The 21,613-nt window shown below is 43.1% G+C and overlaps 1 protein-coding gene and 1 long non-coding RNA gene across 3 annotated transcripts in view; one reads left to right on the top strand and one right to left on the bottom strand.

Moving 5' to 3' along the window:
* The window catches only part of LOC102376769 (sulfotransferase 6B1-like), a 154,217-nt gene that overhangs the window by 20,338 nt on the left and 112,266 nt on the right, over positions 1-21,613 (top strand). The window lies entirely within an intron of this gene.
* The window catches only part of LOC112549367, a 50,752-nt gene continuing 30,966 nt past the window's right edge, over positions 1,828-21,613 (bottom strand). Inside the window, exon 3 of the long non-coding RNA XR_003092771.1 lies at positions 1,828-3,129. This is a non-coding gene — a long non-coding RNA (uncharacterized LOC112549367). The remainder of the gene's footprint in view (positions 3,130-21,613) is intronic.

The following is a 21,613-nucleotide window of genomic DNA, read 5'->3' as shown; positions in this document are numbered from 1 at the left end:
GAATGGCCCTCCTCTGGACCCTCTCAATGCTGGCCTCATCCCTCCTGAAGTGCGGCACCCAGAACTGGACACAGTAATCCAACTGTGGCCTGACCAGTGTCCCATAGAGGGGGAGGATCACCTCCTTGGACCTGCTTGTGATGCATCTGTGGATACATGACAAGGTGCGGTTAGCCTTGCTGACCATGTCCTCACATTGGCGGCCCATGTTCATTTTCGAATCGATAATGACTCCAAGATCTCTTTCTGCCACTGTGCTTTCAAGAAGGGAGTTCCCCAGCCTGTAGGTATGCTTCTGGTTCTTACTGCCCAAGTGCAGTACCCTGCACTTGTCAGTATTGAATCCCATCCTATTCTCATTCGCCCACTCCTGTAACCTGTCCAGGTCCAGTTATATCCTGTCCCTCCCTTCTAGTGTGCCCACCTTGCCCCAAATTTTTGTGTCATCAGCGAATTTGAACAGGGTGCTTTTCACCCCCTTGTCCAAGTCGCTGATAAAGAAATTGAACAATACGGGCCCAAGGACTGAGCCCTGGGGGACTCCACTGCTGACCTTCCTCCAGTTCGAATATGACCCATCCACCACCACTCTCTGGGTGTAGCCCCCTAGCCAATTTGCGACCCATCTGACTGTAGGCATCAATGCCACAGTCGCCTAGCTTTTTGATGAGAATGGGGTGGGAGACTGTGTCAAAGGCCTTCCTGAAGTCCAGAAAGACTACATCCACGGCGACACCTGCATCCAATTATTTTGTGACCTGATCATAGAAGGCTATCAGGTTGGTCTGACAAGACCTGCCCTTAATGAACCCATGCTGGTTGCCCTTGAGCATCATCCCCCCTGCTGTCCCTCCCAGATGTGCTCCTGGATAATTTTTTCAAAGAGCTTCCCCAGGACTGAAGTAAGACTAACCAGCCTGTAGTTGCCTAGGTCCTCCCTCCTCCCTTTTTTGAAAATGTGGACTTGCATTGGCCTTCTTCCAGTCTTCTGGCACCTGGCCAGAGCACCATGAGTGTTCGTACAGCCGTGCCAGGGGCCCCGCAATGACCCCTGCCAATTCCCTCAGCACCCTGGGGTGGAGAGCGTCTGGACCTGCTGATTTGAACACGTCCAGAAGTTCCCTAACTCGGTCCTCCCTGACCCTAGGTCTGGCGGAATCACTCCTGAATCTGTCCTGTATCCCAGTGGGGGAGAAGTTCCAGTCCCTGCTCAGAAAAATGGAGGCAAAGAAGTTGTTAAAAAGGCCTGCTTTTTCATCTGGTGCAACCACCAGATTGCCAAGCGTATCCTGCAGTGGCCCCACATTGCCTGGTGCCTTCTTTTTGCTCCCTATGTATTTAAAAAGGGACTTTTTGTTGTCCTTGATCCTTGTTGCTAGCCCTAGTTCCATCTCCACCTTAGCCTTCTTAACAGCCTCCCTACAGACTCTTGCTATGGAGGTATAATCCTCTTTGGTGATAGCCCCCAAGCCTTCTACTGGATGTATGCCTCCTTTTTGGCTTTCAGATGTTCCTGAATGCCTTTGGTGAGCCAAGGGGGCTTTTGAGCACTCTTGCCTGCTTTGACTCATGTTGGGACTGTCACCCCTTGGGCTCGGAGGATCACCACCTTAAGGAACGACCACTCATCTTGGACATCTAGTTCCCCTACTCTCTGGAACTGCATTGCCTCTCCTTCCAATCTTCTTAACTCGTTGAAGTTGGCCCTCCTGAAGTCAAGGGCTCCATTCACTGCACGGCTAGCTCTCCCAGCTGATCGAGCTAATTACCATCCAGAGCTCTTGGCATGGCTTTTCCCCAGGTTGGGCTCGCCAGCATGGTAAGTATTGTTCTCTGTTCTTTTCATGTCGCTTGACAGGGTGGACTTCTCACCCTGTCACACACTCCTATAGATTAACTGAGGTAAGGATGTCATTCCCAAAATTAGGATTGCTATACAGAGCACATCACATTGTCTGTCACTGGTTTTACATCACGATGACAATGTATGTCTTAAGCATACAGTATTGTATGGTACCCGTATTATAGACATTTCAGAATAGATCTTGTAGAGGAGCAGAATTATTTGATTTTGGTTTCCAATTTTAGATTCAGGCATTTAAAAGTTGCATTTAGGTTTCATGTTGCAATTTTTTAGGTGAGAAATATATGTATAATTGATACTAGAACGGTTGATTGACAGATGCTAATTCTCAAAGCACCGTCTCTATAGCTTTTCACTGAATCATATAATTAACTTGACTCTCATTCTCATTCTATTTGTGATTTACTACATTTATTATCTTAATCTTGAAATTAAGACCCTGCAGGTTGCAAAAATATTGCACTGTAACTATAAGTATACTGTTATTCTCCAAAGCAAATCCAAGCTGTCTGCTACAGGCCTCTTTAATTATTAACACAATTAAAGTTCTTCTTTTCTTTGAAGACTGCATGGGTAAAATATGGCAATAAGGAAAACAATGATTGACACTTCTCTTTTTGCCTATTCCAATTTTTGATATCCATTTAGTCTTAATGTTGGACCAGATTTAAGAATGAAAGCTAGGTATGAATCAATCAAATTTATGGCTAGTAAATGTTGTTAACCCTCAACAAGATGTCATTTGGTATTGCCTTTTGGAACACTGCACTTTAAAACTAGTGGTTCAAGTAGATAAAAATGGGTTGGGGGTCTCATCAGTTTTGGTGGTTTTTATTATAGGCTGTGACATGGCATCTTCTTGTAGGGATACCAACATAAACTGGAATGAGAGCTATATAGTTGTTACCTGGAGGGATTACTATGGCTTCAATGATTGACTTGCATTACCTGCTGCTTGGGCTTCCAAATAGGAAGTGAGAGTAGGGAAAACTGCGATGGAAAGAAGTATCTCTCCTACTTCATTCCCTTCCAGGTTCCTGACAATGTGACTCTCTTGGGCCTTGCTACTAGGCCTGCTTCACTGTAGCAGCTACCTAAAAAATCAATTTCAAAGGGTTATCCCTGCAGCAGAGTGGTATGAATGGCAGCGGAGTCCCAAGTTGGATATTCCAGATAGTCTCGGCTGAATGCCGAGGAACTGTTAGATTCCCCTTCGGACCACATCCAGTTCTTCGTAAAGAGAAGGTTGATCCATGAGACCCATTCTGTAAGACAAGGAGAAAGAGAACTGGAAGTGATGGGGCAGCTGGGTGAGCCCCCACCCCTTTCAAGCATGTAGGCCTGAAATTCATGCAAGGAGGCCTTCACATGTGGGCTGGGCAGGCCCGATCCCCGGTCATTTCTAGGATTATTTTGTCTAAGTTTTACTTTTCCCTGGACTGCCCCATGTTTCTAGAGGCTGAAGACTCATACGTGCTGTTTGCAGTTTGTAACAGGGAGCCAGAAGCTCATGTTACTTTAAGGGGATGCTGCAGCAGGCTAAGCTTGCTGCGTGGGACTAGTAGCTGTGCTAGGGCTAGCTGCAGGGAAACAAACAGGCCAGTATTAGTCAGGATAGGAGCTACTCCTGGGGGAGGGCCTATCACAGGAGCTTGCTGTGTGGAGCCAGCAGCTGGGCTGATCTGCAGCAGGGAGGCTGGGACATGTATTGTCCAGGACAAGTATGCTCCTACAGTAGAGTAGGTATACTCGCCAAAACATGTGGGTAGACAGTGACCAGGCCTGATTGGGGCATGAGGGTGTTACAGTGGAGGGATTTCCTGCTGGCTAGCCCCACACTGTAGCAACCTTGTGCCCCAGCCAGCCCCTCGACAGTACATTGAGCCAGGTTGGAGCAGCCCTGAGTTGGAAGGCTGACATCCCACCCCCCTGCCAGCCCAGGGCTGCTCTGCCACGGCAAAACATGCTACAGTCCTGGGAGCATGTATAAATGCTGACCTCGGGAGAAAAACTCTGATGCAAACTGCGCTGGAATTTATTACTACATGCTAATTGCACAAGTATATACACCCCCTGGGGAGAGGATTTATCCAAAATTAGTTCTATTTGTTGTTGGTCAGCTCCTGCAGTACACATCCTGACCTAAATTCAGCCCTGATCTCTGAGGGTACAACTCCCTTGCCTTCATCTGCACTCTTTTATTCCAGACTCTAAGAGATCTGGTCTGGGAAGCAGACATAGTAGCAGAAATTTCCACCTGAAAATGAGAATTATTACTAAAGAGGGTAATGTTAACTGGGCTATGCTGTGGAAGCATAAATAATTAAAATTGAGATATTTGTCATTTCTCTTCAGTCTACACAGCATTTATTTCCTACATGTCATGTTACAATTAAGTATGAACTGAGGGCTTATTGTATTACTACCAAGGAAGTGTGATATCATCTTCCCCACAGGTGCTAAGTCAGTTTTCCAAGGTGGTGGTACATGATTTACCCTATGCTTTTCAGAATAAGAGCACACACACAGAATATTTAAATAACATCTATAATTACTGGAAAGCTTGTAGAATAAATACTGTCTAGCCTGATATGAGTTATAAAACACTTTATGGCAAAGTATAGTAATATAATTTATCTTGATCTTGATAGATACCTGTTATGGTTTGAATTAGATTGAAATTAAATGAAGCTGATAGCCACATATATAAATGCTCTGTACATACCTCTTATGTAATACTGGTTCTTAATAAAATTAATGATATAGTCCATATTACTGTAGAAGCAAATTTGCTTTTATTTTGACATTTATAAGTCTATATTTCAGAACTTTAGCCTGTTTTTATCTCAGATGAAAACCACAAACACAATAAATGTTATGAGATTACTGCAGGAAAAGTGAACACCAGCTTCTGTAACAAATGCAATAACCTGATGCTTTTTTTCCTCTTAGATCATCAATTGATTGGAAAAAACAGAGAAATGTTAACACTGTCTAAATATTACCTCCTATTTATATTCCCCATGTCTGTGTTTATTGAAACAGTTTGGTGCAATCACATCAGTGTGTTTAAACAGGATGGAAATTGCACTTGCTTTCTAAGCCTATTTGCTATTCATTATCTTTTTGTATTTGAAGAGACTTGCATGGTTTGAAGCTGCAAAATGGGATGAAAAAATAAAAATGTGTTCCTGCTTGGTCACTTTTGTGCTAATTTACAGTTCCAAGTTGGGGGACCACTGTCCTTCTAGAGCTTTGGCTATTTTGGTAAGAAAAATAAGTTTTTATTTTTGAACAAATTTACCATAAGTGTAATACTTTTTAGATTATTTTAACTTAGATTCTGCAAGCCCACAATTGAAACTAGGTACTATATTCACTCAAATCCAAGATGAGAGTTTTTACCCCCATTTTAACATGAAGGGGAACTTCTCATCCTAAATTCAAGTATGAGGTATGGCAGGAAGCTGCTGTGGCTTGGGCTCAGGCTCGAGCCCCACCTCAGAGTTAGGACTGGAGCTACACACCTTTTCCTGCTCCCCACAAAGCCTCTGCACTATGCCTTCAGCCTCTGTGGCAGTAGCTTGGGCCAGGCCCTGGAGCAGGGCAGAGCTGGAGCAAAAGTAAGCAGCAGCAGGGAGGGGCAGAGGCTGCAAAGGGGAGGAAAGATACAGGGAGACAGGAGGAAGGGGGACCAAGGCTGTGGGGAGGCAGGCACAGAGGTGGTGGGGTGGCAGGCAAAGGGAAGTAGCCAAATGGGGGTAGGAGTGGAGGCAGACAGGCAGTAGGCAACAAGATGCCAGGGGTAAGGGGCAGGGCTCAAGCTTCTTGCCCCACCCCCACCCCCAACCTGTCTTATTGCCTCCCTCCAATAATTAGTTTCTGTACATGGAAGATTACATCAAATTTATATATTTCCCTTGTAGACAATCTAATTATTGGAGGGCATCTTCAATTCAGGGTTGTCTTTGGATTTGGGTAAATACAGTATCACCATTAAAATTCATCATAATTATAAACACAAAGGCCTCCATTATGTCCATCCAGTTTCACCAGGTTAAATTGGCCCATTATCTATAACAAATCTTCAACTGCCATTTTTTTTTATAGCAGTACCAATGAACAGAGAAGCAGCATCCCAACAGCTAGTTTTGGGATTCTATTTAATTGAAAAGTGGAAGTATTACCTTTCACTCCTCTTTCAAGCAGCCAGCTGACTACAGAGCCCTACTGTTGCTGGGAGAGTTTTGCAAAGCCGTTAGAAAGCTGCTAGTGAGATTAGGGGAGAAGAGGAAGGGAAACAAAGTCCCTTCCAGAAGTTCTGGAAGCTGAATCAGACAAAACATCTCTTAAAATGTATCTCTGTCCCACAAGTAAAATGCTATTGATCAAAGCCACTACCTTTTATACAGAAGCATGATATAACAGGTAAATCTAGGATTATATTCCAAAGGTCAACAAACTGGTCTTGTTGCATTAATGGAAGAATAGAATTTCAGAGCTCTGATAATCTGACACCTGGAGCACTCACGGATGTGTAGCTCCCTGTTGTAACTCATGGCACTTCACAGAAAGAGCCATGAGTTATAGCAACCCCCACCCCCACACACACACACACACACGCCCTCTGACCCAACTTGCGGGGGGCTGGGGGGGTGGGGGGGCTCCAATCCACCCTTTCCTCTCCAGTAGAGGCTTGGCAAACCTCAGATTGGAGCTCTTTCCCCTTCCCCATCCCTCCTTCTATCCTGCAGACACACTAGGGTCGGGGTTTGCACGCAGGGGCAAACAGAAGTTAATGAAGGTACTCCACTTTGGAGTGCCTTCATCTGTACTTTCATTAAATGAGGGTTAACTTGTTGCACTATTGGGCACTTTCAAAGCAGTCTGAAGCCAGGCACTTCTGTCAGGGCATGACATGTGCTTTCAAGGGGCTGATTCTGTGACGAATATCAATTCTGTCAGCGCCCCTGGAGACAAAAAAACCCTGTGATTACATTGCATCATATCCTTCTGTGGTCACCTTGCTTAAGCACATGTTGGGCTGGAAAGAACCTCAAGACTTAAGTTCATCCCCCTGCTGTGAGGCAGGTTTGAATACATCTAGGCCATCCTCTACGGATGTCTATCTACCATGTTCTTAGAAACTTCCAATGAAGGAGATTCCATAACATGTTTTAGCAACCTGTCATAGAGTTCCACTACCCAAACAGCTGGAAAGTTTACCTCAATCTCCAAATGAAACCTTGTTTGTTGCAAATCCTTGTGATTCAGCTGATTTCTTCTTGTCCTTTTCCCTACGGGGCCTCAGGAATATGATTTCATAGATTTCACAAACATTAGGGCTGGAAGGGGCCTCAGAAGATCATCAAGTCCAGCCCCCTGCCCCAGGGGCAGGAAGTCAGCTGGGGTCACAGGATCCCAGCAAGATAAATGTCCAATTGACTCTTAAAGGAATCCAGAGTAGGTGCTTGCACCACCTCTGGCAACAGTCTGTTTCAGGCCCTGGGGGCTTGGACTGTAAAGAAGTTCTTCCTTATGTCCAGCCTGAAATCGTCTTGGAGGAGTTTGTGACCATTTGACCTTGTCATCCCATGGGGCGCTCTGGTGAACAAGCATTCTCCCAGATCCTGTTGCACATCCGTTATATACTTATAAGCAGCCACCGGGTCCCTCCTGAGCCTGTGGTTTTGCAGGCTGAAGAGTCCCGTAGCTCTCAGCCTGTCATCATAAGGCCTGTTTTCATGCCCTCTGATCATACGCATGGCTCTCCTCAGGACTCTCTCAAGCTTCTCCACATTCTTTTTAAATTATGGAGCCCAGAATTGGATACAGTACTCCAGCTGCGGCCTCACCAAGGCCAAGTTCAGCGGGTGGATGACATCCTGGGATTTGCTAGAGAAGCATCTATGGATGCAAGCCAGAGTTTTGCTCGCTTTGTTGGTTGCAACATCACATTGGTGGCTTATATTCATCTTGTGGTCAATCATGACCCCCAAATCCCTTTTGGTCATGGTGCTAGCAAGCATAGCACTGCCAAGCCTGTAAGCATGCTGCAGGATTTTCTTCCCAAGGTGGAGTACCTTGCATTTTTCGGAGTTGACGGTCATCAGATTTTCATCTGCCCATTTTCTGAGCCTGTCAAGGTTGGCCTGGATCACCATCCTGTCCTCAGGTGTGGATGCTTTACCCCAAGGTTTGGTGTCATCAGCGAACTTGGCCAGTCTGCTCCTGACACCAATGTCCACATCATTAATGAAGATGTTGAATAAATGATGAATGTCTAATTTGTAACCATTTATGTATTGAAATATGTATTCATTGGACTGTTACCATTTCTTCTCTTAGCCTTCTTGCTTGTAGACCAGTGGTTCTCAACCTTGTCAGACTCATTAGACTCCAGGCACTCTTTCATAACTTTTGTGAATGGAGATATGCCCCATTTCAAAAACTGATTTATTTATTCAAGTGCTTACCTTTTTGCAGAGGGGCTGGGCACCACAGCACCGTGGTTAAGAATCACTGTTCTAGACTAAACAGAACCAATCACTTCATCCTCTCCACATGGGTCATGAGTTATGACTTCTAATTATTTTTATAATTCTTGTTAAACTCCTTTAGATTCCCTGCAGTTTGTCAACAGTTTTCTTAAAGTGTGGTGCCTAAGACTGAGCAATTACTGCAGCTGAGTTCTTAAGGTCTAGCTAAGAAAAACACTCTAGAACAGTCATTCTTATTTGTTGGAGGAGATAGGTTTCAAGGGGTAACGATATTTGCAGTTCCACAGTGGTAGTTGCCAAAGTTTTCCTGGTTGCATTGCGAGCAGGTCCAAGGAGGTGATCCTCCCCCTCTGTGCGACATTGGTCAGGCTGTAGTTGGAGTACTGCATCCAGTTCTGGGCGCCGCACTTCAGGAGGAATGTAGACAGCATTGAGAGGGTTCAGAGGAGGGCCACCCGCATGATTAGGGGGCAGCAGGGCAGGCCCTACGAGGAGAAGCTAAGGGACCTGAACCTGTTCAGCCTCCACAAGAGAAGGCTGAGAGGGGACCTGGTGGCTGCCTATAAACTTGCCAAGGGGGACCAGCAGGCAATGGGAGAGTCCCTGTTCCCCCGAGCACTACCAGGGGTAACAAGGAACAATGGCCATAAGTTGACGGAAAGTAGATTCAGGCTAGACATCAGGAGGCACTGCTTCACTGTCAGGGCGGCTAGGAGCTGGAACCAACTTCCAAGGGAAGTGGTGCTCGCTCCTACCCTGGGGGTCTTCAAAAGGAAGCTAGACTGCTACCTCACCAGGGTTGTTTGACCCCAACATTCTTTCCTGTCCATGGCAGGGGGTCAGACTTGATGATCTGCTTAGGTCCCTTCTGACCCTACCAACTATGAAACTATGGTATGGTAGGCTACAATGCAGTGGGAAACTGTGAAGATAAAAATTCCCTCACAAAATGCATATGAACCAATGGCAGAGCATTGACTATGCATATGCTAATGACCCTGGGTCACCCTGGTCAGACAAAACGTGGACAGGAAGAAAAGACGGCAACCAAGAGCAGTAACTAATTCTGGTCACTGTGTAGGTGTAGTTTCCTAAAACCATCTACAATATGTATGGGTCAGATTCTCACCAGGTACAAATCTGTCTAGCTCCGTTAAATTTAGTGCATCAGAGGCTCAGATGGTGTCAATTAGCGCAGAGGTACTGGTACAGACAACTCATCCGAAGTGTGGCAAAACAGAAGGCTCCAAAGCCTCTTTCTGAGTGACTTTCGGTTGAACCTTTGCAGACAGGACAACCAGTTTGGTCAGTAAAGTAAAAGCACATGTCCAGCTAAAATTGTAACGAGATCCAGTTAAACAGAGCACAAAGCTTTAATTGAATGATCCAAATACACTGTATCAAAGCTTTAGCTTATAGTAATGATTGATGTAACCAAATATATTAGATGCTGTTTTGCTATAACAGCTATATTTTTGTTAAGATTCTTAAATAAGTTATAACAACGAAGCAAGCTTGTCAGAGAATACTATAAACTAAGGTAAAGAAGAAACAGGACACTGTCATTCCACAGTGGCAAAGGGAAGGAGATAAGGAATCCTTCTTTCCAGAAGCATAACTTTTACAGGAACACATCACAGTAGGGTAACAACCATGTGGGACAATGTGAAAGCCAGGACACCGCTCCACCACTCCCACTCTCTTAAGTCAACCATGCTGCTGCAGGCAAAGGCAGGGGCAGGGTAGTGTGGTGCAGCTCTGGTATTACTATTCAGGCAGCTAAGGGAGTCAATGGCCTGTTAATGACCCATTGTTCTTTACTTCACAGGTATTACCAATCATCTCCCCTTTTTAATGGTCATTCCACTAATTAAACTAACCTATTGTAGGGCAATTTTGCTGTCTGCTAGGGCTTCCTATTTCACAGCTCGTGCCACTCCACCTCCCAGCTGGGCTGCACCCCACACCCTGTGCCTGGAATACTCATTTTATTTTTTACCAACTGGCCAGGAGCAGCCTCCGAAAACTAGGACTGTTCCAGTCAAACCAAGGCAAACGGGGTGTCTTTACACATACTCCAGGGGTGGAACACTTTAGTTAAAGTGTCTCCAAGAGTTGCTCTAATTAAAACACTCACAGCATCTCAGTTATTCAGTGTCCTGTGCTTCAAAATGGTGATGGGGCACTATAACTAAAGCTTGTTCGATGAGTTTTAGTTAAAGCACCCCACTGCCATTTTGAAGTGTGGGGACACTGAATACACAAGATGCAGAGGCTGCTGGAGTGTGCTAATTAACACGCTCCAGCTGACTCGATTAATTGTGTCTGCTCTGACACTCTGTAATTACAGTACATTTGAGCAGCACCCCTGCATGCCTACAGACATCCATGGTCACCCTGCATCACAGGAATGTAAATCCCAACTAACTGAGATCTCCCACATCCACAAGAGAGCTAGTGAAACAAAGATATTTGAATAAAACCAACCAGAGAACATTTATTAGAATATTAGAATGAGCCATCTATAAAAAGAGAATAATGACTGGAGGAAAATTTAGAGGACTCAGCAAATTCAAGATGACCCACTGCCAATCAGACTATGGGATAAGTGTTTGCTTTTGTATTTTGGAGTTTAAGCAATACAAGGTCAGGCTTTAGACCTGTCTTTTGCCTCTTATCATTAGCCAACCTGCAAGTTTACCTGTAATCCAGGTAACACTACTGAGTACTTATTTCTGGCCCATACCGAAATCCATATTGTCCTTGGTACCAGTACTTAAGCCAGCTAGTTTAAAAGTAGCTTGAATACATTTACATCAGCTGTAATCACACCCTATGAATTGTAATGGAGACATATCCTTTTTTGGCCAGCACTGTCATACATAACTAAGGAGTAATTGAAATGAGAATAAGGTCTGAGAACATCTATATCAAAGGTAGCAGACCAGAACTTATTATAATATTCTTTCCTTCAAGCTGTCAATTAAAGATCTGTTGTACCAGTTCCAGTTGCCTCCAAAGGCAAACCAATAAGAGAGTTTGCAGCACTGTCACAAGCTTGGGCTAAATTCATCTCTGATTAAGTTCTAGAGTTATACTAGGAATGAATACATCTTCTAGTGACTACCATGCAAGTTTTTAAAACTCAGCCCCCAAACACTGAACAGAGGAACTCAGTTACCATTTTTGGAGATTTTCATTTAAATGCTCAGTTCTCCCTTTTTTATCCAGCTGCTAGTCACTTCTGAAAACAAGAGTACATGGCCTAAACTGACCACCCTAATCCCTTTACCAAATTTTAGTGTGTACAGCTCTAGCTACCTCCAGCTAGAACTGGCATCGGGAACCACCACTCTCTTCCCTCCTTCTTCACCTACTTTCCTTGGTGGGAAAAGGAAGCAATACTGGCTCAAGGAAAACTACTCACTAGTGGAAGGTGCAAGACTGGCACAGGGGCAGATGAAGAAGCAGTTTCCCTGATCTGCCTCCACTAGTCCAGAGGTTCCCAAACTGTGGTACGTGTACCCCTGGGGATAGGCAAGAGAAATTTTGTAATGGTGAATTTAATTTTCATTATAATAATAATTGGTATTTAAGGGGTTAAAATATAAAATGTATGCTGATAGGACTATGCAGGCAGCTGGTAAATCTGGAAGCGGGTACACAATAAGAAAAAGTTTGGAAACCCCTGCACTAGCCCTCACAGAAGAGGTTAGCTGGAGGGAAAAACACTCCAAGCTGTACGAAGGCACTGAGTTATGTCCGGGTAAACATATCCTGTGCACATTTCCTTTTTCGTGGAAGAAGTTCCTCACTGACAACTCTTCTCTGCAGTGGGGAACCTTGTCTACTGTCTCATGTGCTCTTTGGGTCCTGAACAAGAGCAAATGGCACAGAGGGCATATGGCAAACTGCTTCAGCAGAGGCAGTGCTTTCAGAAAGAGAAACATTGAGTACCCCGCTACCAATCCCACTGTAAAGCCAAGTCAGCTCTGGTATTTCCTGAAGAGTCTCAACAGATGTGCTTGACCACCCACTGCCTCATTGGACTCCTTCCCTTCATGGTTCAGATATTTGTAGAATCCTAAGTATGTGTTGCTCTCTGGGGCTATTCCAGTTTCCCCAGATGTACTAATTATTAAAAAAAAGCAGGTGATAAGTCTGAAAAATATTTGTTCAAACTCTTCCTGGCTACTGTCCCTAAAAGTGCTCAAGAGAAAAGTTTTCAATGTTGTTTAGTTCAAAACAAAGTATGTACAGGCAATGGCTTAGTTCTCTTGGCTGAGCAGGGCAGTGTATTTGTTAGTGCTTGTTCTAAAGTCTTGGACCTGCATTTTTTAGTGGAGTTTTTATGTGATATTTATCCTGTCTTTCAGATCATCCTCTAGGTGTGTCTGTTGTTTTATGCTTAGCTTGTGTATTATTGAGCCCCATGGGGCTTTATACTGCACCTATTTTTTGCATGCGCATATGTTGTCCCTTGATTTGATTGTCCACCATTGGAATATAGTGTCTTTCTGTGGTAGCAATCACACTGTGCTTCCTCTCACCATTGGTTCCTCCTCTGTGCTAGAGGTTTAAGATTGGTAGGATCCAAGTGTTCAATGGAAAAACCTCACTCTGAACAACACTGAAATACCAGTGATTTGCACTTTACATGCAATATTTTTCTTTAGCTTCTATTTAACTGTAGCATCACAGCTTTCTTCTGTCAACTGTTCTCCATGGAAAATTATCTAAATGCTAATTTTAATGTAGAGCTTGTTTTTAAAGCTGCACCAGGTCTGATTATACCTCTCTTTGGCAGTGTATAGTACATTACTTACACAATCTTCTCCACCTTTTTTGTGGTGAAAGAGCTTCAGATATTCCTGTCTCCATGCAGTGGAAGCATTGGTTCCATTTATGGTCCAATACCACACAGTGGGACATTTTGAGATGCTGAGGATCTGAGCCTGTGAAAGAGATAGAATTGGAGTGGGTTGCTTGGGAACAGGACAGAACAGACATATGTGTAGATCATCTGCATGGAAAAGTCAGTTAAAAGTTAATGCAGCCTAAGTTTTAGGGCTATGTCACTGATACCAACAACTGGCTGGTGTATAGTGGAGGTGGGGCTTCAGAGCTTTCCCTAGCTTTCAGAATCAGGATGTAGTGATATATAAGTGAATGATTACAATTTAGACCTATGACAGGGACACGTTTTTACATGCCTATAAAAACCTGATGAAACCATAGGGTAATATGTCATAGAATTAAAGAAACTTAGTAAGATCCATGACTTTGGTGAGTTGACAGAGACTCTGATCAGAGAAAGAATAATTAGTGGCGTTAAAACAATGTGTTGACAGAAATTGCTTTGTGCAAAGAAAATACGTCACAGATAAACAACACGCTCCAGATATCAAGGGCAGCCAAAACATTGAAATCTCGAGTTAAAGTTCTGCATCCATCATAAGAGGTTAACTTTGTCCTTAGGCCTATACACAGGAGAGTGTACACAGAAAAGGTCACATGAAAAACCCAAACTACTTGCAATGAATGCAGCTGCCAAGAGAGAGACTGCATACGTCTGGTTATGCTGGAGGTGTGGGTTGTGGCTAAGCCCCAAACAGTGTTTTACTTTTAGGAAGTCTTGTTATAAACGTGGCAAAATATATACTTTGCAAAATGCTGCAGATCTCAGATGCAGAAAAGTCGAGTGCATGTCACTGATGACAGCTTCATTGAGAAGTTCTATGTAGATGTGTTACAGGGGTGAGCAAAATACTGCTGGATGTGGCCTGCCAGGCAATTCTATGTGGCCCATGGGGCCCTTCTGTAAGCTCCCTGTAAGCCCTGCCCCTTGCTGCCTCTGCAAGCTGGCAAGTCCCTGCAAGAGGTGCAGCTCTGGCTGCTAAGCACTCGCCACCCCAGCCTGGCCTGACATGGCCCCAGCCCCAACTAGAGGGTTCTAGAGGCAAGAAGCCTCAGCCTGGCAGAGGCTTTTGCTGGCCATATGGTGGCTGTTCCCAGCCTCACTGCCTGCGAGCCTGAGAATTCAAGTACGGGGCTCACTGGGCCAGGGTCAGGGACTCCTGCCAGAGGGAAGGGGTAGGAGTGCAGGGAGCCGTGCACAATGCAGCTGGGTCTGGCTGGCTGTGCACGCTGCCACTACGTGCGGCTAGGGACTTGGCCAGGCATGCAGGAGCTGCACACTTTGGGGCCGGGTGCAGCTGGTCCCACACCCTGCTACCACATGCGGCCAGGGTCTCAGGTGGGAGTGTGGGAGCTGCATGTTATGGGGTTAAGAGGGGCTGGCCCTGCACACTGCTACCATGTGTAGCTGGGGACTTGGGTGGGAGTGCTGTGGGCCTGGGTGGGGTGGCCCTGCATGTTGCTGCCATGTGAAGCCAGGGACTCAGGTGGGAGCACTATGAGGCTGGGCGGGGCTGACCTTGCTCACTGCCATCACATGCAGATCCACAAACTGGCACGCTCCAGGAACTCTGCACCCTCCCCCCACACCCCACCAACCATACCCACACCACACCCACTTCCCAACCACACCCCATGTACACCCCTTACCCCCACACATAATATACAAGAGTAAGACTGTATTTTGAGCTATTATTTAATGTCCTCTGGATACACTACATAAACGCACATAAATCAGGACAAAAATATATTTTTAAAAAGCATTAAAATAAGTTATAGTAGGTGTTTGATTTTTTTAGTATATGACCTTTTTTCTGGTTTCAAGATGGTAGCACCCTCGCTCCCAAATGGAGTACTTCCAGGGCAAGAGGAGGAACTTTCGGTGGCAAAGGTCAGGAGTTACAGGGTGAGGGCGGGGCACTTGTTAAGCAGCCCTCCAGCTGAAATAATTGCCTGCCTCTAATGTATTAGCATCAAGCAAAATCATGGAAAGGGATTGGTTAATGAAAAAAATATTCTGCTCAAACTGGATACAGGGATGCGGTTAAAATTCTGCCTTAAAATGATTATAATAGGCTGAAAGTAAGGCCAAAGTTGGAACCAGGGCCAGATCCAAGAGGTATGGGGAGGGTGTGGTCTCATTTCCCTTTGGCTATGCAACATATGCACAAGGAGGTCTCTAAGCTCACCAGCTTGGTGGTGCTGGAGCCACCACTTTGGGTCACCTCTGGAACCTAGCAGGTGAACACAGCAGCTGGTCACTGCCCACTTTTCCCCTGCCACCAGGGGTGGGCAAAAGGTGTGCGCAGGGTTAGAGGCAAGTGGAAATATTGAACAGCACCAAAACCAGGATGAATTCCTGGGGTACTTTATTTGATGCTTTTTCCCAGTGTGGCATTGAATCATTGATAAGCATGATTATCCAGTCATTACACAATTTACAGTCGCTTCATCTGGACTGTATTTCCTTCCTATGTGAAGTAAGGAACTTAACTCTAGGCTGGTAAATTATACTATGTGGGTAAATATTCCATATCTACCATGTGTTTGTGCAGCATTTAGTACATTGGAACCCCATCCTAGTTGGTCTCTATTATTTCATCACAACTTACCTCAGATAAAGAAATCTTATGGATTTATTCTTTTATGGGTTCAGCAAAAGAAGAAACGTGAAAGCTGAATCTGTGCCTAGTCTAGAGGAAACCTTAAACATATGTTCCCTTTAGCTCATCCTTTTTGTGTAGCTGCCACTCCTCTCAACAACCCATGTATATCTAAAAGTATTTAAAATGGTAACATTTGAGCCTAGTAGTGACTAAAAAATCTACTTGAAAGAGGATTTGTGCTCTGCAACACCTTGCCGTCAGCAACATTTTCAATGAGGAGTGAAGTTTCCAACATGAAAGAAAAGAAGTCAGTGTTGGATTTAGAAGCTTCTTGAGGTTAGTAAATAAATTGCTCATGTTTCATCCACTGACATCTGAAGTAGTAACTGCTTCTTAATATTGATTGACAGCACAGATGTGGAGTCACCCAGGAAAGCATCTGATATACAGATTCACCTTTAGCTTTCCACAGCAGAGAACTGAGAAGTGTAAAATTAAATGATTTTCTAATGCTGCCTCAGGCTGTTGTACTAAACAGTTTGTTTTCTCTGGAGCATATTACCTTTCCGTCTCTTAAAAACAGAAAATATTAAACAATCGCAGAGTCATTAAGCCCCAGCAACAGATGCTTACACTCTTCTTATAATATTTAATCTAAAACATTAATAAGGCAAATATGTAGCTGAAATTGCCACCTCCCGCAGCACAGGTCCTGCTCATTTCAGACTCCTGCAGGTGTGTGCAGTCACAAGTACCATATGGAGTAAATGCCATTGTCTTTATTCCCCACCCCCATGGAAGGACTATCATCAGTCCCTGCATCTGGGTTGGCCTCCACTTCCCTGTTTCCAAGTCCAGAATTTAGATCACCTCCTAGACAGTCCTCATCAGTCAAGGTTTAATCTTCTATCTTAGAAGCAGTATAAATGCATCAGTTTTTCAATGTATAACATAGAAATTACTAATGGACCCCATGGGCTCTCTGACATTCTGTGATTTATTTTTTCAATACAAGCCAGGAAAATTCTTCCCACTCAAACCCTCTCATTTGTCTGTAAACACTGAATGACTCTGCCATCTTTCACAATATATATCTCATATAGATATATATTATTGATACGATATATATAACTATAGATATAGATAAATGAATAGATACATACAGAATATTTGTTATTTTAAATTTATACGTAGCATATATAATATATATATATATACACAACATATATATGTTTGCATTATAATTTTCTATGTAGGACTCTTATTTGGAGAGGACATGAACAAAAGGGGACATGTTAAAAAGAGACAAAATAATAAATGGCCTAGAGAAGATAGGTTTGTTGCTTCTATTACCGTTCTCATAACCTAAGAACAAGGGGACATTCAGGAAAAATGAAAGGCAGCAAATTCAAAACTGATTAAAGGTCCTGAGACCTCTGTGGCATAAAATGCCACTGGTACTTGCATAGCACTCACACTGTTCCCCACAGAATTAACCTTACAAAGTTGGGGTGCATGGCTTAAGCAAAGCAGGTTACACTGGGACAGAAGCATGGCGCTGTAATGGCTGATGCTTTTCTCTCTTCTCTCTAAGGCAGCCAGCAGCACTGGTCAGAGCCTACTGTTCAGTGTTAAAGCTAGAGTTCACCCTCTCACAGCAAAAAACTGCTGCCAATTCTGCAGTGGCTATGAAAGGTTAATTCTAGCTTTTGCCTGAGCAGGAAAGGGAGGATGAGTGAACTGAAGAGCAGGCTCTGATCCTTCTCCATGAGGTCAGCTTTCAGCTATGACTGGAAAAAATATGGTTTCTTCATTTTGCCTTCCCCAAAAGATGCATCTATTACTTGGGGGCACATGGTATGGTAGAAAATACAGTATCTGTGAGGCCCCCTATTAGCAAGATTAAGAAAAGGTCTTTTTACTTGCAAGACTATCCAGAGAAACCTTACAAAACTTTAAAAGCAAATGGGAAAGAGTTGTAAAGAGATTCTTGGGATATTATTTGTCTGACTCAAGCCTTATGCATGGCCCACTTAAGTCTTAGAATATTAATGTTCTCTAAGGTCTTTACATTGCTTTACATTCTTTACATTGCTTGACTTTTCTAGGCCATAATAAAAGTGTCTATCAAAACTTCTTTGGTCTGAGCAAGACATGATTTCTTTTTGTCTCAAGACAACTCTTAGCTGTTCTCCATGATGCAGCCACATGGGCCATACTCTGTAAGTTTATTACCTTTGGTTTTCATTTCTTTTGAATAGTCTTCCTATATCCTACCCAAAGAATTCAAACTTCTGGAGACTTTCTTTGTTTCAGATGTCCCAATTTACATGTCAAAAAAGTTTGGTGAGGGGATGGACTTGCCAAAGGGTTGTGTGCTTACCCCAAATGTGTTTTGAACCCATTTAGGATTTCATGACCAATGGTTATTGATATTTCTGCTTGTGAGACGTCTCCCAAGCTGCTGTTCTCCAGAGGTGAGACTTGTGCAGATTTGGTATTTAGGCAGAAGAACATCAGCTTGCAGAATTCTCACTCCCCCACACTTTTCACTTCTGGATCTGGCTTCTTGGATGAAGTTGTGATATATTTGTGGCTTAACTTTAGGGCAATCATGTGCTCATTTCTTGTCTCTCTCCTGGGAAGTTCAACTTTGAAGGGAGTTATATTCTGAATTTGGAGCATTTATGAAGAAATGAAGGCAATCTCCTGCTTCCTGGTTATGAAGGACCTAATCTGACCCACCTTGAGCATGTATAACAATGTCCAAAAAATCAAAGAAATAGAAATAGACAGTCATTGACCTAGCAATGATCTGACCTCTGTGCACTTCTAGAATGAAGCCAAGAAAGAGGCCCGCAAACCCATGCTTGTGTCATTTCAAGACAAGCTGTGTGATTTGCGGATTCTTCAGGTCATAGTTGTAGTCAAACTTTTAGGAACAGATTGAACTTTATTAATATATTAAACTAAAGGAGAGCATAGGCCATGGAACAGGGTGGACCACCCGGGCCACGGCCCGACCAACTTTTAGCATGTTAATTTGTATAACCCACAAATGCGCAATTGTCATTCTGGTTAAAACTACATAGCTATTTTTTTAACTGCATAACTAGCTAAATTAATGTGCTAAAAGTTGGTTGGGCCATGGCCCGGGTGGCCCACGCCATTCTGTGGCCTATGGAGAGGGATATAACAGGGAGACAACCCTGTTCTCCAGCGCCTTGCTTCAGACCAGCTGTCCCCAGGCAGTTCTATATAACCAGCATGGATAGCACCAACCTCTTAAAGAGTCAGCATCCTTACATCTCCCTTTTTTCCCAAAAAAATACTGAAATGACCACATCTGTTTAGATTCATAGCATTTTCACCCCACCAGCTCTTAACTAGCATTTGGCTATGCTTTCTTATTCTTGTAAACCTCCCAATGTTTGCTGAGATTTAGCCTCTCTTTGATGCCTCTGATTCTCACAGATTCACAGAATTTTAGGGCTGGAAGGCACCTTGTGAGATCATCAGGTCCAGCCCCCCTGCTCTGGGCAGGAAGCTCTGCTGGGGTCAAATAAGCCGAGCAAGGTGAGCGTCCAGTCTCCAGTCACCACCTGCAACTTGTTCAGATTGAACTCCTGAAGCTTCTGTGCATTGCTCTGTTAAAACAAGCCAGAAAACAATGTAAAACCTTGACCTATTATGCCCACAGGAGAGCATCTCCCAAACTTCACTGAGGCATATCAGAACAGAGTCAATGGCATTGTTCATTCTTCAACTACTTTGCATTCCTCTAACCTTAACAGCAGAACAAAGTGTTTCAAGGTTTTCAAGGTGCAGTTACTATTTACTTTGTAAACAAGTACCTAACCTATTCAACTGTAGCTGTCTCTAAGATCCGGGTTTTGATTCAATAGAAAAGTGCTGACAGGTGTTGTCATGCAGAAATTAATTCTTTCAGCATAACTGTCTTTGGTTTAGGTGGCTTACCGTGATTTATTCTGTGTAAAATATTTGGCAAAAATAACATCCACATGTCCTGTTTAAATGTTAAAACAAAATTATTAAACCAGGAATTCCATTCAGATCAGCCTCTAAGACACTGGTTTAAAACTAACACTTTCACAATTATAATGTTTTAGTTTAGGGAAAATTAAACTGATATCCAACAGGTCATCATAATTTGGAAAGATCTTTTCAGCAAAAAGAAGAATGCCAGTGCTTGTTTTAGGCTGGCACCAAAATCTTTTTCTAGTATTTCATTGCATAAAACCAGATTATAACGTTAAAAACAAAGTTCTCCATTTCCCAGATCTGTTGCTTTTTTCTCATGAGAAGAAGCCTGCATCTGTCCATTACCATAAATCAAGGTGGCAGACTATGTTGAAATTAATCAAACCTGACAATGTAATAAGGGTGATTGCAACTTAAATTGAAATATATGAGTTTAATCCAAAATCTCATCTCAAAACAAACAAGAGTTCTTTAAACCTAGTGGATCTCACACTGAACTTCTTCATTAAACTGTGCTTTACCCCATGGTAAGAAAACTATAGCTTTATTCCTTTTGAAATACTTGACAGATGAGCATTCTTTTCAGCTATATTTCAAGCTAGTGTAAAAATCAGTTCCATGTGACAGTGTTGCCATCTCTCAGGTTTAAATCCCACAGTATATGTTGTTTAAAGACCTAGTTCCTGAATATATGAGATACATGAGATTCAAAGCTTTCATTTTTAAAGTAAGTTTCTAGCACTTCTGATTCAAAGTAAAAGTTTGAAAATATAATCCCAAGGGCTATTAACCCCCAGACAGACACAGACACGCATGCACTACGCACACACATATGTAGACAAATATATGAGAGAATATATGTTATATATAGATGTATATATGCACCAATATACATACTTCCACACATGTATGTATGTATATTTAAGAATATACATGCATGCATATATAAAGACACACACATATATAATAATGTTTAAGATAGTCTCATGCCTTGCGTGACTTATGTCAGGATTTTTCAATTATTGGGGTTGGAAATATTGATGTTATTTCTCATACTTAAATAGTGCCTGCTGAGACTATCAGTGTCTAGAGGTTCTGGATTTGACCTGTAATTTACAACTCAACACCAAGAAAGTTACTGTCATTTTCTCTGGTTGAGCACCAATGTGCCAAACATCTATGCATTCTTTAGGTGAAGTCATTTCAGTTATGAGCAGATTGAAAAATAGATAAGGAAAACACTGTAACCAGAATTTTAGTATTGCAGTGTTTTAGTATCCCAGAAAAAATAGTCCTTTTGTTAAAATAAAAGACAGATCAGTGTGCATATCTCTCAACTCACCACTGCATTTTATACTGCTTTAATTACACTGAAATTGGCTGTATCATGTAATTCATGACCATAGATCAGAAATCCCTTGAACTTTGTAAGGCTAGATCCAGGCCTCATCTTTGTAGCTGGTCTTTGTCAATTATGGGATGATATAAGGCTGTTAATTTAGATGTTCCCTAGTGCTGAAGAAACGTGAATATAGATGTGGATTTAAATTTTTCAGCTTAGGCCCACTTTGACACAGTAAGATGGAAGAACCAAACTGCAGTTTCTCATATGTATCGTTGTTCTTTAATATATTTGGAAAAATTATTTTAAACAAGCATATATGTTCTAATGACTACAATCTTAAATTTTCTGACAACAAAACCACCCACCCCCCCCCCCCCCC

Source organism: Alligator sinensis, unplaced genomic scaffold, assembly GCF_000455745.1.
Source record: "Alligator sinensis unplaced genomic scaffold, ASM45574v1 scaffold489_1, whole genome shotgun sequence".
NCBI classification, from domain to species: domain Eukaryota; kingdom Metazoa; phylum Chordata; order Crocodylia; family Alligatoridae; genus Alligator; species Alligator sinensis.
This window is presented reverse-complemented; position numbering and strand designations above follow the sequence as displayed.